We start from the raw sequence: 18,120 nt of genomic DNA on the forward strand, positions 1-18,120 counted from the left end.
CTGTACATTGTGTCTTTCTCTGGTTTTGGGAAGACAGAGATGAAAAGCTTTCCACGGGTTCTCAGAACAGTGCTGTTCTGAGAGTTGACGCATGTGACGTCACAAGCGTTTCCCGTTTTTTTTTCAGAGTCAAAAAAAAAAAAATAATCAAAACATTTTTTTTTTCAAAACTTTTTTTTTTCAAAAAAAACTTTTTTTTTCAATTTTTTTTTTTTCAAAATTTCTTTTTTTTTCCAAAAAAATTTTTTTTTCAATTTTTTTTTTTTCAAAAACTGTCAAAAAGTAAAAAAAAAAATTTCAATTTTTTTTTTTTTTTCAAACTTTTTTTTTTCAAAACCTTTTTTTTCAAATTTTTTTTTCAAAAAACTTCTTTTTTTCAAAAACTTTTTTTTTCAAAAAACTTTTTTCAAAAACTTTTTTTTTTGAAAAAAAAACTTTTTTCAAAAACTTTTTTTTTGCGCCCCTGAGCAAACAGAGGCCGTTTTGGTATTGCAGCTGGAGAGCCTCATTATAGTAGAGCTAGAACAAAAAAAAAGAATGGTCAGGGTGTTTGTTGAGGGTTAAAACCTGTCTAAGACTCAATTTTGAGCATATATTTATACAAAAAATATAGTTTTAAAAGCATGGTGTAGGCCCTTTAAGCCCTGTCCCCTCTTAAGCCCTGCCCCTATCTTCCTATTGGCTGAGCTTTTAACAGCTCTATCTCCAGTTTGCAGCATGGTACCGTCTCAAAACTCGCTTTGTGTACTTATATGGCCAACAGGAATTATCTGTAATTGCTTAAGCCCCGCCCCCTCTGCCTTCCTATTGGCTGGGCTTTAAACAGCCATGTCTCCACTTCCCAAATTGATACTGGTTTCAAACTCAGTGGGTGGTCCCACAGTCCCTACGGCTAATCGCTAATGCTAATGCTAACAAATGCTAATGCTAATACATGATAATGCTAATACATGCTAATGCTAACGAATGCTAATGCTAACATAAGCTAATGTTAATGTTAAAAATTCTAATAATGATGTTAATGCAAAAATGCTAATGCTAACACCAACTGCTATACAAGGTTGCACACACTTAGCGAGCTGCAGGCACACTTAACATTTCGTAGAAATTTTCTTTTCTAGTATAAACTTTAACTTAACAAATCATCATGATACATTGACTTTGACTCAATACCAAACAATTCATATGATATATATGGTAAATGTTTACATTTCTGCTTTGCTATATCACATTAAACACTGAAAGAGCTAGGCGTTTTTACTGATTTAGCTGAAATTCATGTAAAACAACTAATTTATTTAATACTGAGCAATATTGCTCATGCTTATAGGAAACAATGAAAATCAGACAATGTTTTTATGAACTTTTTTTTTAAGTGTGCCTGCCATGCAACGCAATGGCAAAACACTTATTGTAATCCGCCATACTTAATTAAGTTCCTTGCAAATTTGGTGCGCTAATAACTGCCGCACAATTTACGCCACCGCCGCAATATATACATCAAAACGTGCGGCTCGGCCGGGAATGGTGTGCTATTACTTTTCTAAGAGAAAAGTTGTATCGTTTAATTGATATTAATTTATTAGTGAATTAATTTTACCCATTGACTTATAATGGGAATCGCAAAAACTCACATTCAATATTTTTTTTCTCGCAAACCATAGGGGCTACAGTTTCAAAACTTGGAGAGGAGATTTATAATGATATCAAGGATTAAATAAAAAATAATTTCGTCAGTTGGCCTCATGGTGGCGCTATAACAGTCCACTTTACCTTTCGGCCTGTAACTCTTGAACCGTGGGTCGGAAAATTAAAATTCCTTTTTCCCTGGATTTCTTGGGTCATGACGCATCTCCTCATATAGGCCACGCCCATTTGCGTCAGGATAGATTTTCCGCCATTTTGAATTTTCTTCAAAACACACTTTTTGCTCCTTTTCCTACATATTTTCTCCAAATGTCACAAAAATCGATACACACGATCTATGGACTCATGCGCTAAACATATTTAAACGATATTTTGATAGTCCATACCGTTCTTACGTAACAGGGTTCCAAAGTTAGCGGGAGGAGCCCGTTTTGTAAGAAGTAGCCATAAATCACAAACGAAACATCCAGTCAACACCAAATTTTAACCACAAGTGGGGGGCGCTATACTGAACATATACCCAAAAGCATTTCCACTTCGACCCATAGGGGGCACCACAAACACGCAAAACGTAACCGTTTCATGCCAAAACGTGTTTTTCATGGGGAACGACCCTCTCAAAACGAAACACAAACGATCTCGGGAGCGACGGGACAACGTAATCGCCTTGCGGAACTTGTGGGAGGAGCCTATTTCTTAAAAACAAGAAACCATATTGCTAATGCTAACACATGCTAATGCTAACAAATGCTAATGCTAACAAAGATGCTAATGTTAACACATACAAGGTTGCACACACTTAGCGAGCTGCAGGCACACTTAAAATTTCTTAGAAATTTTCTTTTTCTAGTTTTTTTTTTTTTTCAACATGCCCATTAATTGAATACTTGTGGTTCAAGAACAGGACATCATTCTCACATAGAGCTGAACACACATGTGAACACACATGAACGTCACATATGAATATACACTTGAACGTATACACTAGGACAGAGGTTTTCAAACACTTTGGTCTCAGGGCACCCCTGTAAACAACATTTTCATCCACAGCACCCCTGAATTACAGTGTTACTTTACAGCACCTTATGTTTATGTAAAATAATGTAAAATTTCCCCTAAGATACAGTACAATCACAAGGAAAACTTCAGATAAGTGAGGGGTGAGGGTGAGGGGTGAGGGTGAGGGGTGAGGAGGGGAGGGGTGAGGAGGAGAGGGGGTGAAGGGTGTGGGGTGGTGAGGGCGATAGGAGGGGGGAGGAGGGGGGGAGGAGGTGACTGTGTGTCTGTGTTAGTATACTGTATACATGCTTTCTTTTATTTCTGTGCATCTGGGGTGGTGGTGGGGTTGGGTTGGGTTGGGGGGTTTGGAGGGGAGGGGGTAAGGGTGAGGTGAGGGGGGTTGGAGGGGGGAGGGGTGGAAGGGGTTAGGGGGTGATTGTGTATCTGTGTTTGTACATGAGTCCTTGTATTTCTGTGCATCAGGGGAGGGGGGGTTAGGTGTGGGGAGGGGGGGGGGGGGGTGTGTGGGGGGGGGGGGGGGAGGGTTCGGAATGGGGCTTCGGAAGGGGGGTGTTAGAAGTGGGGGTGACTGTGTGTCTGTGTTTTGGCATAATACTGTGTATTGCTGTGCATCTGTGCTTCCGGGTCAAAATGACCCGAACAGCACTAAAGGTTCAAAAAATATGAGGGGGGTGTAGCATGGGTGTAGTGTAAAAAATCTTTTTTTTTACATGTTCATCTCAGAAGAATCTTTAAGGCCAGTGAGTTTCAGGTGGAAAAAAAATTAACTTCTACCTTTTTTTTCCAAATGAAAATGTAAAACGGGTCAAAATGACCCGAACAGCACTTAAGGGTTAACCTTTTCAATTAGTGCCCGGGTAGCTCAGTCGGTAGAGCTCTCGCCTTTGAACCGCAAGGTCATGGGTTCGATTCCGGGCACCGCCAACTCAGCGTATGAGTAGCACGGCTTGGCAAGTCTTGCGGCAAGTACTGGGAGCTGATGGTAGGTGTGGCGCTCCACCTCAGCAGTCCATCTCTCAGGGGTCTAGCGCATTGTAACGGGGACAGACTCCCGCGTGTTACCGGCTGATACTGACAATAAGCCACTCCCGACCTACTTTTTTCAATAATTGCTGGAAATGCATGAATGAATCATTCAATAACATTTTATAGCCTCATAAATGACCCACCGGTCACTATTGTGACCGGTGGGATTAAACAGGTTAATTTTTATAGGGACCACTATGTCTAGGGCATACTTTACTTTATGGCTTAAGTGCTCAATCAGGTCATTTACAGATGGACTAACAGAATGCGGGGGTGAGCAAGGTAGAAGGAGGGGGAAATCAGAGGCTGCGGTTGAGCTAAAAAAGCGTTTTTGGATGGTGAGCGTGGCAGTATTTTTCTGTAGACCTGAGAGTGTTGTACAGAAAGTCAGTACGAAATGGTCTGATAGCTGGGGCTTCTCAACAGATCGGTTTATCACAGTATTCAAACCTTTAGAGATCACCAGATCAAGAGTGTGGCCAAGTTTGTGCGTTGGCCCAGTGACGTGTTGAATAGAATCAAAAGAGTTTAAAAGCTCAATAAAGTTCATGGCCAGAACATCTAAGTGGTTGTCTAGGTGCAGATTTGCATCACCTGAGATCAGGGTCTTGTCATAGTTAGTAGAGCAAATTGATAGGAGTTCTGACATCTCTGTTAGAAATAAGGCTTTGCTGCATTTAGGAGGACGATAGATAGTAATGATAATCATAGATGATTCATTTTCTAGTAAAAGTGGCATAATATACTAGGGGATAGATCCATGTTGGGACTCCTTACCTGACAGTTGTAGTAATTTCAGAGAAGGGAGAGGATGGCGGCGGGATGCCCGAAATCCCTGCAACTGTACCGAGTCAAAGAGCTGTGGGAGATTGAATGCGACAAAGAAGGAGAAAGGCAAAAAGAGTTGTGGGAGCAAGAATGGAAGGCCCGTAAGGCCCGTAAAGCCCGTAAGGCCCGTAAGGCCCGTAAGAAAGAGCCGTGGGAGATTGAATGTGACATGCTTGAAGAAGCCGGAAAGTTTGGAGAAGGAGGCGGAATGAGAGCGGTGCCGGAGGATACAGGTGGCTCTGTGGCAATGTCGGGTGTAGACTCGGAGCAAAGTACTGATGAGGAGGACGAGGAGAACAGTCGAGAAAAGAAGAGAAAGAGGAGAGCGCTAAGTGGATCAGTAGAAGATGTTGTTAAAGAGAAGTATGTGGTTGGGATGACAGCCAAGAAGGACAGAAGGACGGGGTCTTCAGTAACCCACGGGAAGTGGGAAAGTTTGTGGAGGGAGCTATTGGGAAGGTAGCCCTAGTGAGAATTACAAGGACTGGAATGGTCATCATCCAGTGCAAGGACGAAGAACAAGTAAAGAAACCAATGCAGATTGTGTCATTTGGAGATTGTCCTGTGAGCTGCTTCCAACTTGGGGGAAGAGGGGAAAAGAAAAGGGGGGTAGTCAGTGGTGTGCCTCTGTCAATGAGGGAAGATATTCCTCGAAGTAAGTGGAGTGTGCGAAGTGAGAAGATTAACTCGTTTCAAAGACGGGGAGAGGGAGAAAACAAAGTCAGTGCGACTGACATTCGAAGGGAATCATTTACCGGAGAGAGTTTACTTGGACTATGTATGTTACAGGGTCCGATCGTTTGAAAGAGCACCACTACGATGTTATAGATGTCTTGAGTATGGGCATGTCGCAGCTGTGTGCAGTGAAAGCAGGATATGTGGAAGATGCGGGAAGGACACTTGCTGTGAGGAGAAGTGTAAAGGAAAAGAAAAGGCTAACTGTGTGCACTGTAATGGCGACCATTATGCCGGGGCAGCAGAATGCCCGAGAAAAGTGCAGGAGGTGAAGGTACACAGAATGCGGAAAGAAGCCAGGGGACAACTGTCATTATGCGGAAGCGGTGGAAAGAGTGGAGGCGAAAACTAGGGAGACAGTGCAAATAGAGAGCGCAGAAGAAAGGACAGACGAGGACGTTTCTAGCTTTTATAGCTATGGTTATCAATTGTGCTGCGGAGATTAAAACAAAATCGGAAATAATCAAAATGGTGCTGGATGCAGCCAAAAGGTTCCTCAATGTGGTGGATGTGACAGGAGAAGAACTGGACAATACCCTGAGGGAAGGATTTGCGCCCACTCAGACGAGTGGGGCAGAACGAGTGTCAATAAGAGACCAAGTGGGGAATGGGAAGACTGGGGTGTACTCAGGTGGACAAGCTTTTAATTCATAAAGTACGCGGGAATAACTGCGTTATACCAAAACCAGCGGAGGGCAGTGATACGCCATGAGGTGTGCACACTGCCAGTAATGTAAAAGAAGAAGAAGAAGAGTTACTAGGGCCCAAGGTGGAGGGGCCCTAATTGTTATATATATAGGGCTGTCAAATGGTTAACATTTTTAATCAGATTAATCACAGCTTAAAAATGCATTAATCATGATTAATCACTAGGCTTGTCACCAGAACCGATACTTCGGTACCTAGTCGATGCCAAGATGTGACGGTACTGTACGGTACTGACTTTTCTACAAGTACGGTAGTACCGAGGTACCGTTGGTACCGAGATGCCAGATCTGGCCGCTTCTTTTGTGTTGTTTTTGGGCTGTAAATGAGCGGTTATCTGGCAACCCTCACTCTGATGCTGTGTACGTGACGACGTGGAGTCGTGGAGTACCACGCTTTAAGGTGAAAACAACAACATGCAACATGGCGGCGCCACACGCATCTGCGTCGCGTCGTCTTTTACCAGCAGCGACAGCTGTCCCTCCATTAGTTGAGAAGAAAAACTAACCAAAAGTCGCGTATAGTACTTTGCATTCGAGGATGAGCGGGGATTAATAGTTGGTCGTCAAAAAACCTGTATGCCGTAACCGTTTCCAGACGAAAGGGAGGAACACATCCAACTAGCGAAACATCTAAAAAGACCGACATCCAGACTTGTACAAAGAATTCAAGGTGAGTGCATTTGAATTCTCGTGTAATCATTGTTGCCTATATCTAATAACGTTACTATGGTGAGCCCACACAGTAAATGAGCTGCCTGGCAAAGTAACGTTATATCCAGCTCCAGCCTCGTCACGGAGAGCAGCCCCCGTCTGTCCCCCATAATAAAGTTATATAAAGTTGCCAGGCAGCTCATTTACTGAACCGCCTAACGTAACGTTAAACAACCCTGGAATAATACATACGTTATTCTTTGTTTGAGAACGCTGGCATTGCCGTTTAGCCAGTGTTCTTTTGAGTTTCCTTTTTTTTACGCTAGGATTGTGTGTGTGTGAGTGTGAGTGTGTGTGTGTGTGTGTGTGTGTGTGTGTGTGTGTGTGTGTGTGTGTGTGTGTGTGTGTGTGTGTGTGCGTGCGTGCATGCGGTCGTAATAGACTGTGTGTGTGCGCGCGCGGTTGTATAGGCTATGATTTGTAATAAATAAATATAACTAAAAGGGTTTCACCACGTCATTAAATTACTGCTTGCACTCTCTCTCTCTCTCTGTGTGTGTGTGTGTGTGTGTGTGTGTGTGTGTGTGTGTGTGTGTGTGTGTGTGTGTGTGTGTGTGTGTGTGTGTGTGTGTTGCTGTAGTCTAAGCTACACCTACTAACTGAAATCTCAATGTTCTTTTCACAGTATCAGCCAGAGGAGGACTGACAGGGAGGACAGGCCAGAGCAAAGCCAGCAGCAGCAGCAGCAACACACACAGCCAACACTTTTATTTTATTAAAGATACATTTTTTAAGGCTACATAAACAGTATTTTATTTTAGTAATTTAAAGCTACATGCAACTTCTGTTTAATCATACAGTATTGTTGTTTGTTGTTCACTTCTAATAAAGGAGTGTATGTTGAACTACTTGGGATTTATTGTTTATTTTTTATTTTTACCGTGGACCGTGGTATCGAAATGGTATCGAGAATCGTGGAATTTCAATGGTATTGGCATCGACTACTAAATTTCTGGTATCGTGACATCCCTATTAATCACGAATCGAACTATGTCCAAAATATGCCATTTCTGTCTGTATATCGTTGTGGAAAGGTGGATACATTTATACAGTATGTACTGTTCTGTATGTGTGTATGTATGTTCATTATAATCATTAGTATTGTTTATTTTAATTATTATTATTAAGGAACTCTAGAAATCTCAGTTGGAACTGTTACCCCCGCGACCCGATGCCAGATAAGCGGTTGAAGATGGATGGATGGATGGATTATTATTGCATGTAGAATGGGCTACATTATTTACCATTTTTGTCTAGCAATAAAACACTGGCTTATATTTTAATTAATGGAAACTAAGGCCCCTTTTAGATTAAAACGAGCTCCATGGAAAACGGCTAAGAGCCGTTTAGTTTTCATTTTTTATGTGGTCTTTAGATGAAAACGCAATTTGTCCCTAAACGCGGTAATTTGCATGCCAGGTCGCTAGGTGGCGCATGTCGCCATGATCGCACTGCCCAAGTTCCGTTCTACTTCCTAGCAGCCAGCAAAGAAGTCCTCCTCAGTCAGTCAAGGCAGTCAACACAACGCACTGCCGCACAGCACAGGCAGACAGGCTGGCTGGCTAACTAAAAATGCTTAAAAAGTTTGTTCCAGACGGTCGGAACAGACACATGTAGCATACACATCCCGGGACTATATTTATTCCTTATGATACGATACAGAAAAAGGCGTTCACTTCACGTTTCGTTTCAACACAGAGGACTGGAGTCAATGCCTTTACTGCAGCTTATGGAGGGGATGATGATGATTACACACAGACGGCGACGAGCTATAGATGTATGGGTTGGATCGTGTCATGATAAACATTATAGGCTACTGTCGCTATTTTCAGCGTCGGCTATTTTTGCAGTTGTCTGCTATTTTCACAAAGCACCGCGACGCGTTGTGAGCTTGTAGATCGGCTATTTTCACAACGCACCGTGGCGCGTTGTGAGCTTGTAGATCGGCCATTATCACAACGCACCGCGTCGCGCTGTGAGCTTGTAGATCGGCTAATTTCACAACGCACCGCGATGCGTTGTTGTGAGCTTGTAGATCGGCTATTTTCACAACGCACCGCGACGCGTTGTTGTGAGCTTGTAGATCGGCTATTTTCAAATAGCTACGGTATAAATTAGGGCTAACGTTAGCAAATAAATGTACTTAATAGTTACTTTACAGTTTACACCACTGAACTGATGTTTAAAAAGCAATTAAATTGCTCTTCATTAAGGTACAGTATGAGTATGAGCTCAAAGCTATTTATCATAGTGGCATAAAATGAAGGGGGGAAAAAAAGACGATATATTCGTCAATCGCCGATTATTGGTATGACAATTAATCATCTGGAGAAATTCCTAATTGTGACAGCCCTAGGACGTCCCACATCTTATCATTTTCAGTGGTTTGCTGCGTTTACGGTATTTACATGAAAGCGGGAGATACAAAGCGTTTTTACCTTTTCCACTTTCAAAGGGGGTTTCACTTTGTTACGGTTTCACCTCCCGAAGACGCCATTTTCGTCTAAATGACCCCCCACAAACGACTATAAATCATTACGTTTACAGTGAAGCCCGTTTTAATCTAACAGGGGCCTAAAGAGCCTAAATACAATAATATAGGCTTGTCATTCAGGATGGAAAATTAAGTTTGGGGAGAACTTAAAAGTCAGTTTAGCACGAGGGGGAGAGGATTACTTGATATCTGGCTGTGCTACAGATAATTCATTCAGTTGACACACGCAGCACAAGCCAGACTGTGCTGATTGTCTATGTCAAATCCTAGTCAAATCAGGGTCAACGAGTCATCGTTAACCTATGTTACACAGCCTAGGATAGCTGGCAATAATATGCAGTGTTTAAGACGCATGATCACGCATCCATCGTGACCACTTCTCTGGATCTAATGCATGTTGTGTGTTGCTGTTGTCCTCTCCATTTGAACAGCCAAAGGCAGTAGTGCTTTCGAGGCCGGACGTGACCGGACGCCGTGTGGCCAATTTATTCCTCACATGCACGCTCGCGGATGGCACAGAACAGTGCTGTGCATGCTAGAAGGCGTCGCCATAGATTCAAGTGACGACGTGCCATATTAGTCCAGTCATTATATGAAAAAACCTAAAACAAATTGCAATAGTAGCAAACTCAACTGATTCTGTATCTTCATTATGTCCTTAGTGAGGGAAAAAAGTCCCAAGGAATCCCATCACGGGAAAGTTTTGAAAACGACCTACCTACCTTCACTTACTATACACTACACTATAAAGGAAAACATGACTCCCAAAAAATCTGCTTTAAGTGGGATGTGAGGGGTCAAACTAGGGGTTTTTAATTATTCTGAATCCATTGCAAGCATTTGTTTTGCATGAAAAACATTCCTTGGGCTAAAAACGGACCCCAAAAGACTTTGAAAATTGATGACTCATCACTAAACCATCGTTTAGAGGGGCCATTTCTTGCCCAAGGAATGTTTTTCGTGCAAAACAAATGCTTGCAATGGATTCAGAATAATTAAAAACCCCCTAGTTTGACCCCTCACATCCCACTTAAAGCAGATTTTTTTTGGGAGTCATGTTTTACTTTATAGTGTAGTGTATAGTAAGTGAAGGTAGGTAGGTCATTTTCAAAAACGTTCCCGTGATGGGATTCCTTGGGACTTTTTTTCTCTCACTAAGGACATATTGAGGATACAAAATCAGTTGAGTTTGCTACTATTGCAATTTGTTTTAGGTTTAGCCTAATTTTGGCCTAAAGTTACTGGACTATATAGCCTATCTCAGGGATGGGCAACTTTGATGGTGGCGAGGGCCACTATATTTCCACCTTCACTCCAGATACATTGCATATTGCTATCTCATACAAAAGAAGCAAAAATAGCAGATCTACAAGCGCTGCGATGCGTTTTGAGCTTGTAGATCGGCTATTTTTTGCCTCTTTTGAATTGGAATCCTGAATAATGTTGTTGTCAATTTGAATTGGAATCCTGAAATGTAACATTTTGATTTAATTTCAAACACATTTAATTATATACTCATGTTAACTTTATGAACTTAAATACAAATACATTGGACATAACATAGATTGTAATACTACTACACTAGTCATTAAGCTACTAAAAGCAGGTCATGTTTGGAATTATAACAGCTGAAATCAATAATATATCAGTATTCCGGTATTAACCTGTGGGCCGCATTAAATGAAGGTGGGGGCCGCATGTGGCCCCCAGGCCGCCAGTTGCCCATGTATGGCCTATCTAATGAAATTGCTATATTTGCATAACAGGTTTACCAGTGAGTGGTCTGCAGCGCATCCCCCCTAGATTCACAAGCCCAAGTACCCTATTCATATGGATAGTTAAACACCCACTGTGTAGGTTTCCAGTGGTGACTGCGTGCATGTGTGCGTCCTCATACATGGCTCCATTATGTGGTATGTAGGCTACTGTTTGAGATTCGTTCAAAGCAAACTTTGTTTCTCTACTAGCAGCGCTGTATTTTCTAATTTAATTAAATAAAACTAGTAACAATGCAAATACAGTTTTTGCTTTCCCACCATTTGATCTGCTGAGATCCGTTCTTTCTAAATAGCCTCTTGCTCTGAAAAGAAAATCCCAAAGCACCACTGGTAAGTATTCTTATCTAGAGATAGATTCTTATCTAGAGATAGATTACAAGTATGTATTTACAGTAGTGATGACAGTGCTGCCAAACAGGTCTATATGAGCTGCAGCTGTGAAGTCAAACATTTCAAACATTTCAGTACTTATACTTTTGGTACTTTAATTATATTTTTATGCCAACACTTTTACTGAACACAGGTCTTTTAATTGTAACAGAGTATTTTTCATATTGTGGTATTGATACTTTTAAGTAAAATATCTGAGTACTTCTACCACTGGAGCTGGGGCTAATTTTCTTCTGTAATATAATTAAAAAATCTAAACGTTCATATATTCTAGATACTTATTGTGCATGCAGTGAAATACTTGACTATTAGACTTGCTTTGGCAATGTAAACGCATGTGACAACTAGCCTATAGGCCTACACTATGTAGTCTGTTCGGTATCTTAGCTATTCTTTTCACTTTGATGAGTGCATTTACGTAGGTGGTGCTTCCTGCCTTTCCTGGCCTTGCCCTCCCATAGAGTCTTTGCTTGCCTCTAGTTCTGGCACTCCGGACCACTGACAGCCTCACCGTTGCAAGGCTTGCTACAGGTTGATAGCAGAAGGAGGTGGTAGACAAAGCACCTCAAATGTGGAATACACAACCTGAGTATATGAAGGCACTAGGCCATGACTTACACCCTGACACCAATCTGTTGGGCTGTGCCTCAGTCTACCACTAGATGGCACTAGTAACTCAACATGCTGTCAGTAACATCACAGACCAAAGATTCAGATTGTCACCAAAGATTAAAACAAGCTTTAATGAAATATTTTTTTCAGAGATATATTTTTGTTTAATGCTCAGGACTAAAAGGAAGAAAACAAGAACAACTATAACAATCTTGTGTTACAAGAAAGATTTGAAAAGAAATAATACAGCAAAGAATTGTAAAGTAAATCATATCTTCATTACGAAACTTACATGGAAAATAGAAATAAAATACCTAAAACCAAAATTTAAATCCAGTATTCTATTGTGAGAAATAGCCTACAGTGTTTTAAGAAAACAACACATTTCATTAATCTGCATGAGACATGGTATTAAAATGAAACAGCCATTCTATAGGCTCTGTTTTAAATACATAATTTAAAAGATGGTCATGTACAGTGTTTAACTACATAATATAAAAGCTAATTATATAAATGGTCATATACAGTGCATATTAGTTACATACTGAGTAGACCTCTAGACCTACTGCACATACACAGAGCTGCTACCTTCTTTTTTCCCTCCTCTTTTAGGTGTACTATTTAATTGTTTTGAGAAAGACATGCTGCTTTTTGTCACAAAGTGACTACAAAGGATTGCTGCTATTTTTTCTTTATACCCTGTATAAACAACATGTATAAAACCACCCCTCCAACTGTAGGCCTATATAATTATGTTCCCCTTTTCCCCCTGTTTTTATTGTATTTTGATACTTGCTTTGATTGGAAATGTTAAACTTGTGTTTTCCTCATGATAATAAAGCTCCTTTGAATTGAATAAATTGGTTAGAATTACAAGGCAGACAAACCAAAGCAAACACATAAACGACCACCTGTTATCATGTAGCTGTACCAACACAACACAGAACTGATGCAATGTGAAAGTGATGATTTCACTACACAACCCTTTCACACACCCAACGCAGAGTTCTAGTACATGGTACATCTAACCATCCATAGCCACTCTGATGCACAGCACAGTCTTCTCCTCCTCCTCCTCCAGCGTTATTAGGCTGATCAGGGCTCCAGTCACTGGAGAAGTAGTTCCATTACATTCATTACAATACTGTACATTTACAAGGATAGTTATTCACTTTCATCTTTTCTTTTAGATCTGAGGGCCGGTCTAAAAACTCCATTTACTTATACTATTTTGAGTCATGTACACATTACTCGAGTATATCACATTTCCAATAATGCTACTCTACTACTAATCTTGCATCCAAATATTGTACTTTTACTCCACTACATTTATTTGAACACTTTAGTTACTAGTTAATTTACAGATATAAATTATAATTAAAGCTGCAAGCAGCGATGACCGGGCCCTCGCAGCTCTACCCACGTCACAAGGGGCAGCAGCCAATCAGAAGAGGGGGCGGGGCTAGTTAAACCAATTAAGCTGAAGGACTCTTAATCAAGTCATATGACACCACCCACACGTCTGTAGGGCAAACGGTTCATGAGATATAGATGCACTTCCTGTTTGGCGAGGGGCACTTCCTGTTTGGCGAAGGAAGCACCAATTAAGTTTAAGGACTCTTAATCAAGTCATATGACGCCACCCACGCGTCTGTACGACAAACGGTTCATGAGATATAGCGGCACTTCCTGTTTGGTGAAAGGCACTTCCTGTTTGGCGAAGGAAGTTTGACGCTTCACCACGGTCACGCCGTTTTACGAAAACTCACGATTTTGATAACCTTTCATCATTAAGGTGTCTTGTATACGCTGAGCGAATTTGATGTTGATCCGATTAACCCCCTAGGAGGAGTTTGTTAAAGTGCGACATGTGAAAACAGCCAAAAATGTGCCAAAATGCCACAAAGAAGTCAAAATGGCTGACTTCCTGTTTGGTTTCGGACGTGGCGCCAAGAGACTTTTTTGTGAGTCCGGACATGATACAGGTGTGTACCGATTTTCGTATGTGTAGGTGAAACCGTATAGTGGGGCTGCACAGTTGAAATTTTCTAGGGGGCGCTGTTGCGCCATTAGGCCACGCCCCCTTTAGATTTTTTTTAAATACGCACATTTTCGCCACTTGTGATGTGTGTGCAAAGTTGCGCTACTTTTGGAGTACGTTTGGTGCCTCAAAAACACGATTCATTCGGCGGAAGAAGAAGAAGAATTAAAACTGCAAGCAGCGATGACCGGGCCCTCAAAGCTCTACCCACGTCACAAGGGGCAGCAGTTACACTATTACACTTATTACTCCTTTACACTTACTGCCCTATTACACTATTACACTTTTTGTGCTGTTACACTATTACACTTATTACACTATTACACTATTACACTTATTACACTATTACACTATTACACTATTACACTTATAACACTATTACACTATTACACTAATACACTATGACACTTATTACACTATCACACTTATTGCGCTATTACACTATTACAGTTATTACACCTAGACACAGTTACACTATTGCACTTATTACAAACCATTGAAAAGATAGCAAATAGGAACTATCAATAATCGACCAATCAGAAGAGGGGGCGGGACTAACTTAAACCAATTAATGTGAAGGACAATTAATGTGAAGGACTCTTAATCAAGTCATATGACACCAGCCACAACTGTCTTCAAAAAACGGTTGATGAGTAATAGCTAAAAAAAGGAACAATCAAGTATCGACCAATCAGAAGAGGGGGCACTTCCTGTTTGGTGAAGGAAGCTTGACGCTTCGCCACGGGCACGCCGTTTTACGAAAACTCACGATTTTGATAGCTTTTCATCGTTAAGGTGTCTTGAGTATGCAGAGCGAAGTTGAAGTTGATCTGATTAACCCCCTAGGAGGAGTTCGTTAAACTGCGACACGTGAAAACCGCCCAAAATGAGCCAAAACGCCACTAATTAGTCAAAATGGCTGACTTCCTGTTTGGTTTCGGACATGGCGCCAAGAGACTTTTTTGTGAGTCCGGACATGATACAGGTGTGTACCGATTTTCGTACGTGTAGGTGAAACCGTATAGTGGGGCTGTGCCGTTGAAATGTTCTAGGGGGCGCTGTTGAGCCATTATGCCACGCCCACTTTTATTTTATTTTTTTAAATACGAAAATTTTCGCCACTTGTGATGTGTGTGCAAAGTTGCGCAACTTTTGGAGTACGTTTTTCGGCTAAAAAACGCGATTTATTCGGCGGAAGAAGAAGAAGAAGAAGAATCTTTGCAAATACAATAGGGTCCTCACACACTGTGTGTGCTCGGGCCCTAATAATCTTTGCAAATACAATAGGGTCCTCACACACTGTGTGTGCTCGGGCCCTAATACAACATACATGAACCACTTTAAAGCTATACTGTGTAAGTTGCTAAACTAGTGGTCAGTAGCGGTATTGCTTTTTTCGGCCGTTTTTTGCCCGGAGTCGTCACGGACCACCGCCGCGGACCACCGGAGCGGCACCGCAAACCACTGCGACTGATACAAATCCGTGGAGGGGTAGAACGCATGGTAGAACGTAATTTTCTGGCCAGGATTTGGGGATTAAGAGGTTAAGAATCCTTCACCATGGTAAACACTGTAGTTGAGCGAGGCTACTTCCTGAAGACCATGGCAGATAAGCTGTGATTGGCCGGTAGTGTATCGTGTGTATGATCCGCGATGTGATTGGCCAACGTATACAGATGATGCAGATGACGCTATTTTTCCGCGAAAACCGGACCGAACAGGATCATAGAAAACATATAAAGAGAAGGCTTTAGAAGCTGAAAATAACGGAGTGGGTGTTCTAAAACTTTAGCGATTTAACAGTTAGGACAATTTTAAGATTTGTTTTATAAAAAAAGTTACATGGTATAACTTTAACCCTATTTTATACATAGGCTATTTTTTTTAAAATAGTCAATCTACAAGCTCACAACGTGTCACATTATAGATCTGCTATTTTCAAACATTTTGTACTTTTTTTTTGGGGGGGGGGGGTAATTTAAGTAACTGTTCATATTTAGGGCCCGAGCACACACAGTATGTGAGGACCCTATTGTAATTGCAAAGATTATTATTCCGCCGAATGAATCGCGTTTTTAAGGCACCAAACGTACTCCAAAAGTTGCGCAACTTTGCACACACATCACAAGTGGCGAAAATGTGCGTATTTAAAAAAAAAAAAAGAAGGGGCCGTGGCCTAATGGCGCAACAGCTTCCCCTAGAAAGTTTCAACGGCGCAGCCCCACTATACGGTTTCACCTACACGTCCCATAAATTGGTACACATTTGTATCATCTCCGGACTCACGAACAAGTCTCTTGGCGCCACGTCCGAAACCAAACAGGAAGTCTGCCATTTTGACTAATTTGTGGTGTTTTGGCGCATTTTTGGCCGTTTTCACGTGTCCCACTTTAACGAACTCCTCCTAGGGGGTTGATCGGATCAACTTCAGATTCGCTCGGCATACAGAAGACAAGTTAACGATGAAAAGTTATCAAAATCGTGAGTTTTCGTGAAACGGCATGAGCGTGGTGAATCGTCAAACTTCCTTGGCCAAACAGGAAGTGCCCTTCACCAAACAGGAAGTGCCTCTATATCTCATGAACCGTTTGTCGTACAGACTCGTGGCTGGTGTCATATGACTTGATTAAGAGTCCTTTACCTTAATTGGTTTAACTTAGCCCTGCCCCCTCTTCTGATTGGCAGAAACTTTTTTTTGGCTATTACTCATCAACGGTTTGTCGTACAGAGTTGTGGCTGGTGTCATATGACTTGACTAAGAGTCCTTCACCTTAATTGGTTTAACTTAGCCCCGCCCCCTCTTCTGATTGGCCGAAACTTGATTGTTCCATTTTTTGGCTGTTACTCATCAACCGTTTGTCGTACAGAGTCATGGCTGGTATCATATGAGTTGACTAAGAGTCCTTCACCTTAATTGGTTTAACTTAGCCCCGCCCCCTCTTCTGATTGGCCGAAACTTGATTGTTCCTTTTTTTGGCTATTACTCATCAACCGTTTGTCGAAGAGAGTTGTGGCTGGTGTCATATGACTTGATTAAGAGTCCTTCACCTTAATTGGTTTAAGTTAGCCCCGCCCCCTCTTCTGATTGGTCGATTATTGATAGTTCCTATTTGCTATCTTTTCAATGGTTTGTAATAAGTGCAATAGTGTAACTGTGTCTAGGTGTAATAACTGTAATAGTGTAATAGCGCAATAAGTGTAATAGTGTAATAAGTATAATAAGTGTAATAGTGTAATAAGTGTAATAGTGTAATAGTGTAATAAGTGTAATAAGTGTAATAGTGTAATAGCGCAATATGTGTAATAGTGTAATAAGTGTAATAGTGTAATAAGTGTAATAGTGTAATAGTGTAATAGTGTAAATAGTGTAAATAGTGTAATAGTGTAATAGTGTAATAAGTGCAATAGTGTAATAGTGTAATAAGTGTAATAGTGTAATAGTACAATAAGTGCAATAGTGTAATAAGTATAATATTGTAATAGTGTAATAGCGTAATAAGTTTAATAGTGTCAAAGTGTAATAAGTGTAATAGTGTAATAGTGCAATAAATGTAATAGTGTAATAGCACAAAAAGTGTAATTGTGAAATAAGTGTAATAGGGCAATAAGTGTAAAGGGCAATATGTGTAATAGTGTAACTGCTGCCCCTTGTGACGTGGGTAGAGCTGCGAGGGCCCGGTCATCGCTGCTTGTTTGTATTTGATTTTTCAAGTACATTTTGAATTTTGTACTTTTACTTGTGACAGAGTATTTCTATATTGCAGTATTATACATTTACTTAAGTAATAAATGTCAATATTTTTCCACCACTGCTAAATCCTTTTCTGAAAAAACTGTTTTAAACCAAAAATCGTCCATGTTTCTGTATAGTGTAGGCCTATATAATAACAACTCCACACAGAGGTGTTCCTGACATTATTCACACCACGGCCATCTTGGATCACATGACCACATGTGGTGGCAACGCAGCCAATCAGAAGCTGTTGGGTTAGGCAAGACCTGCCCGCGGAAGCTTCTGATTGGCTGCGTTGCCACCCCATGTGGTCATGTGATCCAAGATGGCTGCAGTGTGAATATGGTCAGGTCTAAATGGGTTAAAGGAAACCTTTAATACCATTTAGAAAATAACAA

This window comes from Nannobrachium achirus (genome assembly GCF_963921795.1).
Source record: "Nannobrachium achirus genome assembly, chromosome: 18".
NCBI lineage: Eukaryota > Metazoa > Chordata > Actinopteri > Myctophiformes > Myctophidae > Nannobrachium > Nannobrachium achirus.